Below are 6,677 nucleotides of genomic sequence, written 5' to 3'. Positions count from 1 at the left end.
ACTGCATTGATAACTTTGTTATTTATTTATGTACAAAATGTTACTATTTGTTTTATTGTTACGTAGTGTGGTATATTGTTATTATGTATTAAATATACATACATATGAATAAAAAAGCTAGGTTAAAATAAAATGAATAATGATAAAATCTTTCATATTAATGCAGTGCGATAAATACTGCATGCTCGCTCGATAGATGGCGTTGTCCTGGTCTAAATCGCGCTACGGTTTTTAGTTAAAAAAAAAAACAATTTCATGTGATAGCGCCATCTACCTCTGAAATAAATCTCTTTTATTCTAAAAGATATTCGATTAAAAAATTCGACAATTTCGAAATTGTTTAATTTATTAAAAAAAAAATGTTGTTTACGTGCTAGTTTAGGTCTACATATTTAGTTTGTTATATATTTAGTTAGTTGCATGTAAGTTCATTTAATTTGTTATATACTTAGAGAAGAAGGAGACCTACAAAAAATAAATTAGATCCCACCAAAAACATTAAATGTAAAAAAGCCAATCCTCTACGCAATTCCTCCACCGTAAAAAGTTTTGAGATCGCATAGAAGCCAAGTCCTGTTCAATTTTATTTGTAATAATAAATCAATATTTTGTGACTATATCAATAGTTTTGTTCACATTACAATAATATTGTCTTGGCCATGAGCACAAGTTAATAGTCGCTCCCTGAAATAATGTGTAAATACCATTGAATTGATACATTCTATATGGACATGATTTTACTGTGCAGTTCATGATTTTGGATGATACTGACTGTCGGTCATTTAGTAACAATTGAAAAAACTAAAAGTATTTAATTCTGTGATATTAAACTTCATGATTGACTTTCACCTCTCCAAGATATGCTGTATTATATTTGTAGTTTATTGTGCTCATGGCCAAGTCAATATTATTGTAATGTGAACAAAACTATTGATATAGTCACAAAATATTGATTTATTATTACAAATAAAATTGAACAGGACTTGGCTTCTATGCGATCTCAAAACTTTTTACGGTGGAGGAATTGCGTAGAGGATTGGCTTTTTTACATTTAATGTTTTTGGTGGGATAGATTTTTAACCTCGTTTCATTTTTAAACTGAGTTATCAAATAAATGAACTTTTCATCCCACCATCTCGGAAAGAGTAGTTTTACCCTTTGATATCTGAGCGCAAAAGCCGTTTTTATCCTCTAGAGCGGTAAAGTGATTTGAATTTAGAACATCGTGTGCAATACTACATTTGTGATAATCTTGATAAGACTTTTCAAACAAATACATATTAAACAAATAAAATACTGCGTAAAATAATTATTCAATTAATTAAGTAATTTTTATTATTGTTTTTACATCGATTTTTAACCTCTTTTCATTTTCAAACTGAGTTTTCTAATAAATGAACTTTAATAGGTACCTCTTTTTAAATTGATACTCATATGTGCGCGCCATTTTGTTTTTGTGCATTTAGTAATTTCCTCGATGAAATTATAATTTTTTATTGTTTTGAGGTCGATTTTAAACCTCATTAAGAACATTTTTAAACAGAGTTTTTGCATACATAAATTTTAATAGGTAGATACATCTTTTTAATTTGCCATGTGTGACGTGCGTGCTATTTTCTTTTTTTGAGTTTAGTAATTTCCTCGATGAGGTGGGATGAAAAGTTACGTGTTGCACTCGAGTGCAAAGATTTTTCACCTTGTGCTCTTTTGATTCCCTCGCTATCGCTCAGGATTCTAATTATTGAAACACTCGCTACGCTCGTGTTTCAATTTAAGAATCCTTCGCTTGCTCGGTCATCAAAATTGAGCCCGCGGTTAAAAAGCAACTTTGCACTCTTGTATAACAAATAACTATTAATAGGCACTTCTTTTTCATTTGATACTCATATGTGCGCGCCATTTTGTTTTTTTTACATTTAGTAATTTCCTCGATGAGGTGGGATGAAAAGTTACGTGTTGCACTCGAGTGCAAAGATTTTTCACCTTGTGCTCTTTTGATTCCCTCGCTATCGCTCAGGATTCTAATTATTGAAACACTCGCTACGCTCGTGTTTCAATTTTAAAATCCTTCGCTTGCTCGGTCATCAAAATTGAGCACGCGGTTAAAAAGCAACTTTGCACTCTCGTATAACAAATAACTATTAAAGGAGTACGTTGTAAATTAATCATCGGCGGATATCAAGAAATAATCGCTTGCATCGCCATCCTAGATATGGCGATAGAAGAAGGTAATAATTATTAGGACTCGTAGGAATCTATACGTATGTTGAATTAAATGCCTGCCTAATGAAAGATGGTACTGAAAAAAAAACTGAAAAGAGCCTGAATGAGGAAGGTAAGTGATTCATAAACGCAAGTATGGTTAGTAACAGAAAATTCTTAAGATAAATATTTTATTATTCGTTCGAACGTTGGCGGGCAGATGTTCTTTCAAAGCTGCGAAATATTTATAGGTATCATTGATGCCTGCCTACTTATTACCATAGACAACGCATAACAACCAGACCAGTGGTACGTCAGCCTATCAGACGAGTTTTCACACACTTATTTGTGTTTTTGATTCAAATAAAATTGTCGTTACACCGGACGCGGACAGTGCCTTTAATAAATTATAAATACGAGGTCATTGACTTATTACTAAATTAATAAGGTTCACCGCATAGGCGGCCATCAAAAATGTTATTTACATAATAATTATGTGATATTTGGAACTAATTTTCTATCATATTATTTTTTATTGATTAGGTTACTTACTTACGTGATGTTTTATTCTTGCACCAATTTTCGAATTGTAAGCAGCATGTTTTAATTCAGTAAAATACACGAGCAAGTACTTAAGTTATAAATAAATCCTACAATTTGCCGTATTTCCAAGGTATTTTTATTATGATTTGAATAAAACGAAACACGACGGACTGGATTGAATAAAGATACCTAATGTGGTTGATGTTAACAAAATATTTAAAATTTTGTATCGGTATACTGCATAGTTTTTCCTTGTATTAATTAATCACAATCGGAGTTCAAAACAAACGTTTTTTTGCGCCTTTTTTTGCATTTTCATTGCATATCATCGGAGACTGAAAATTGGGGTGACATTTTAGATAAATACCTGGATTAAGGATCTAAAATGTCCGCATTCATATGATATGATTAAAAACTGGTTTTCTGGTCATAAGCTTTGTAATCAATTTTATAAAGATACTCAAATCCGCGAATTCACGGCCATGTCTTGTCATATCAATTATTTGCATAACACTTAACAAATACGTTGTTTATTTCAAATATTATGTAATATTGGATGAAATATTCCTTATACTTTGCTACTTGAGAATAGAGAGTATGAGAGCATCACATGGTCCTTGTCTGGATCCTGGAAACTGAGACCGACGTTCTTCAGAAAAAGGTAGACTTTTGTAAGTAAATAAATATGATCAGTTGATGGTTGACTGGTAGAGTAAGGTAAACGCGGGTGAAGTCGTCATGCCCCAATAGTCGTCAATTAATCTTAAAACTTTTATTATTATTTTCTACTGAACTTAAAATGGGCCGGTTTATATATCAACATATTCTTGATAATATATTGCACAATTGAAATAACAATACGGGGTTTTAACAGTCACGGCTTCTAAGATATGTTATTTGAAACGTGTGTGCCCTAACAAAATCGTTTTTTCGTGAAGTTCAGCTGTCAAAAGTGAAACTCAGCACATGGTTTTGTGTTTTGATTTACATAACTCCAGTGGGGTCTGTGGTATGTTTCTTTGTTTAATTAGATAGTTAAGTTTATTTGCTAGCGATGTAATATGCAATTTGGAATACTTTTAACATAGAAGATATATTTTTTTAATGTGACATCTATTGGTACTTTAAAACTCCCATTTGACCCAAAACCCGTCAATTTTACAATTATTATGACGACTACTGCTCAAAAGGGACATGCTCAAAAGTTGCACCTAAACTCGTCATAATGAGGATATTTTGTGTTTTACAGTACAAAATGCGAATAAATAGCTAATATCGGTACTTTTACAAAATTGATAACTGTCTAGAACAAACATATTTAAGGTTTAGACTACATTTGTTCATAAAACTGCGTTTCTTTTAAGCTTTTTCTTAGGGGTAAATTTTACTCTGCTGGTTCTAGATGCACGTACACAGTCATGTTGTTCGATTCAATTCATATGTTTCTTAATGGTTAAATCCCCTGTTTTCTATAAGTATGCACTTTCTATGAGTGTTTTTTCAGGTAGGTATATATTGGCCGCTGTAGGCTTCCGCCATTCGATTAAGATCTACCGCTTTGGGTACAAGTAGGTCTAGCGCTAGCCTTTGTTTCTACTACGCTTGGATTACAATGTGTGGCAAACAAAAATTGACTGTTCTTACACTGTGCTTTTTGTTCGAAATAATTGCATTTCATCACGCGTCTTCCTAAAGTGCCTTAATAGCGCCTGAATAAAAATTATGTCATTCAACTAGTATTGACGCAAAAAATATTAAAATCAGTTTTAAAACTATGATGACATAGCTTCCATCGCTGTCACTTCTTTGCTTATCGTATTCGATATTGATGGGTAAAGAGTAAGATTTTTTTATTTAAAATTGTCTGCACTTTTAAAACATATTTATAACGCATGGGAAAATTCTCAAAATGCTATTGGAGTCTTTTGCGACCTTTCCAAAGCTTTTGATTGCGTCCATCATGATACACTTTTACGCAAATTACGGTTTTACGGAGTCCAAAACGGAGCTCTCAGCATAATAGAATCGTATTTACAACATAGATTGCAATGTGTAGATGTAAATGGTTCTAAATCATCAGGCCTTCCAGTTCAGCTAGGCGTGCCACAAGGCTCTATATTAGGTCCATTCTTATTCTTAGTATACATCAATGATCTGCCTTACCACCTCAATAATATCTGCGACGTTGTATTATTTGCAGATGATACGTCTCTCATTTTCAAAGTTGACAGAAATAGAGAGCAATTTGAAGAGGTAAACAGTGCACTCTCATTAGTTACGCACTGGTTTACCACAAACAATTTAGTACTTAATGCTAAAAAAACAAAATGCATTAAGTTCACTTTGCCTAATGTAAAAAACCTAGGTCCTAATGTTATCCTAAACAACGAGGTTCTTCAAACCGTTGCATCTACCGTGTTTCTGGGTATAACAGTAGATACAAAACTTCAATGGGGTTCACATATTTCTAGCCTCGCGGGAAGGCTTAGTTCTGCCGCCTACGCCGTTAGGAAAGTCAGACAGTTCACGGACGTCGACACAGCTCGATTGGTGTATTTCAGTAATTTTCACAGCGTTATGTCCTACGGTATTCTGTTGTGGGGCAAAGCCGCTGATATAGAGAATATATTTATTCTACAAAAACGTGCTATACGTGCGATATACCAATTAGGTACCAGAACTTCGCTCAGAGAGCTGTTTAAAGAAATTGGTATTCTTACTGTGGCATCACAATTCATCTTTGCCAATATACTGTATATTAGACAGAACTTACATTTATATACCAAAAAAAGTGAAGTCCATAGCATTAATACAAGAAATAAGCATAAACTGTGTGTACCCTTTCACCGGCTTCATAAAGTGCATGGTTCATTTCTGGGTCTAGGTATTCGTTTCTATAATAAACTTCCTCTGTCTTTATTAGAACAGCCGTTTAATAAATTCAAAGAACAAATTAAGGCTATTCTTATTCAAAAGGCATATTATACAATTAACGATTATTTGAATGACAAAAATAGTTGGTCGCCATGTTGAACGCAAGACAGCTATATTATAATTGTCTTTTTTTTGTGAATGACATCCTAATTTTACAATCAATTAATATTATTCATTTTTTTTTTTTTACAATTTTATATTTTTATTATTGACATTACTTGGTTTTACATTATTGACAGGATACATTTACTGTATTTATTATATTTTATTTTAATCATCTATTTATATATTTTTTTTCCTTTGGAATATAGTAAATAAGGACCACTACTTAGCGATAATTGATCCTGATATTGAGTTGTGTAGCAGTGAGTACGTCATGCTCCCTTAGACGGCACTGCTTGCGGTAGCGTCGGCGGTCGGGTTGCCTCCCTCCCTCAAAGATGTGCGAGGGGGGCGATGGCTGATCCTCGCGTTATGCTCGTGAACGGGTGCTGCTTGTGGTGCCAGGTCGTCTTACTGACTATACTATAAGTAGTATTATATAATTTTGTAAACTCTTTTCTTATACTTCTTTTTTTTTTCTGGCTGAGCGGTCCAATTTACTAGATTCATTACTTACCTATGTATGTTGTACATGACATAAGGTTGCAATAGAATATCACATGAAGGTGGACACTCCCTCATAAACTATTATAAATATTGGAGGCTATACAATTTTTTTTTCACATCATATTTATTCAATGCTTGAGTTAGACAAGTTACGTAGGGTGAGTGCTAGCTAGCATGTGGTAGATTTTATAAATCATTTTTAAATGTAATTCTATTTTATGACAATATTGCGTATTGCATACTGCAATATACTCACTGTACTTTGTTGAAAGGTTCTTTTAACCTACAGACAGACATGTGTTGCTGGGGAGTTTGTTGCGCCACTTCTTCTTCCCAGCAAAAACACATAGGAAGTGGTGAAGGGTGGGCGTTTTGGGGACTGTCTTATG

This window comes from Helicoverpa armigera, chromosome 1, assembly GCF_030705265.1.
Source record: "Helicoverpa armigera isolate CAAS_96S chromosome 1, ASM3070526v1, whole genome shotgun sequence".
Lineage (NCBI taxonomy): Eukaryota > Metazoa > Arthropoda > Insecta > Lepidoptera > Noctuidae > Helicoverpa > Helicoverpa armigera.
This window is presented reverse-complemented; position numbering follows the sequence as displayed.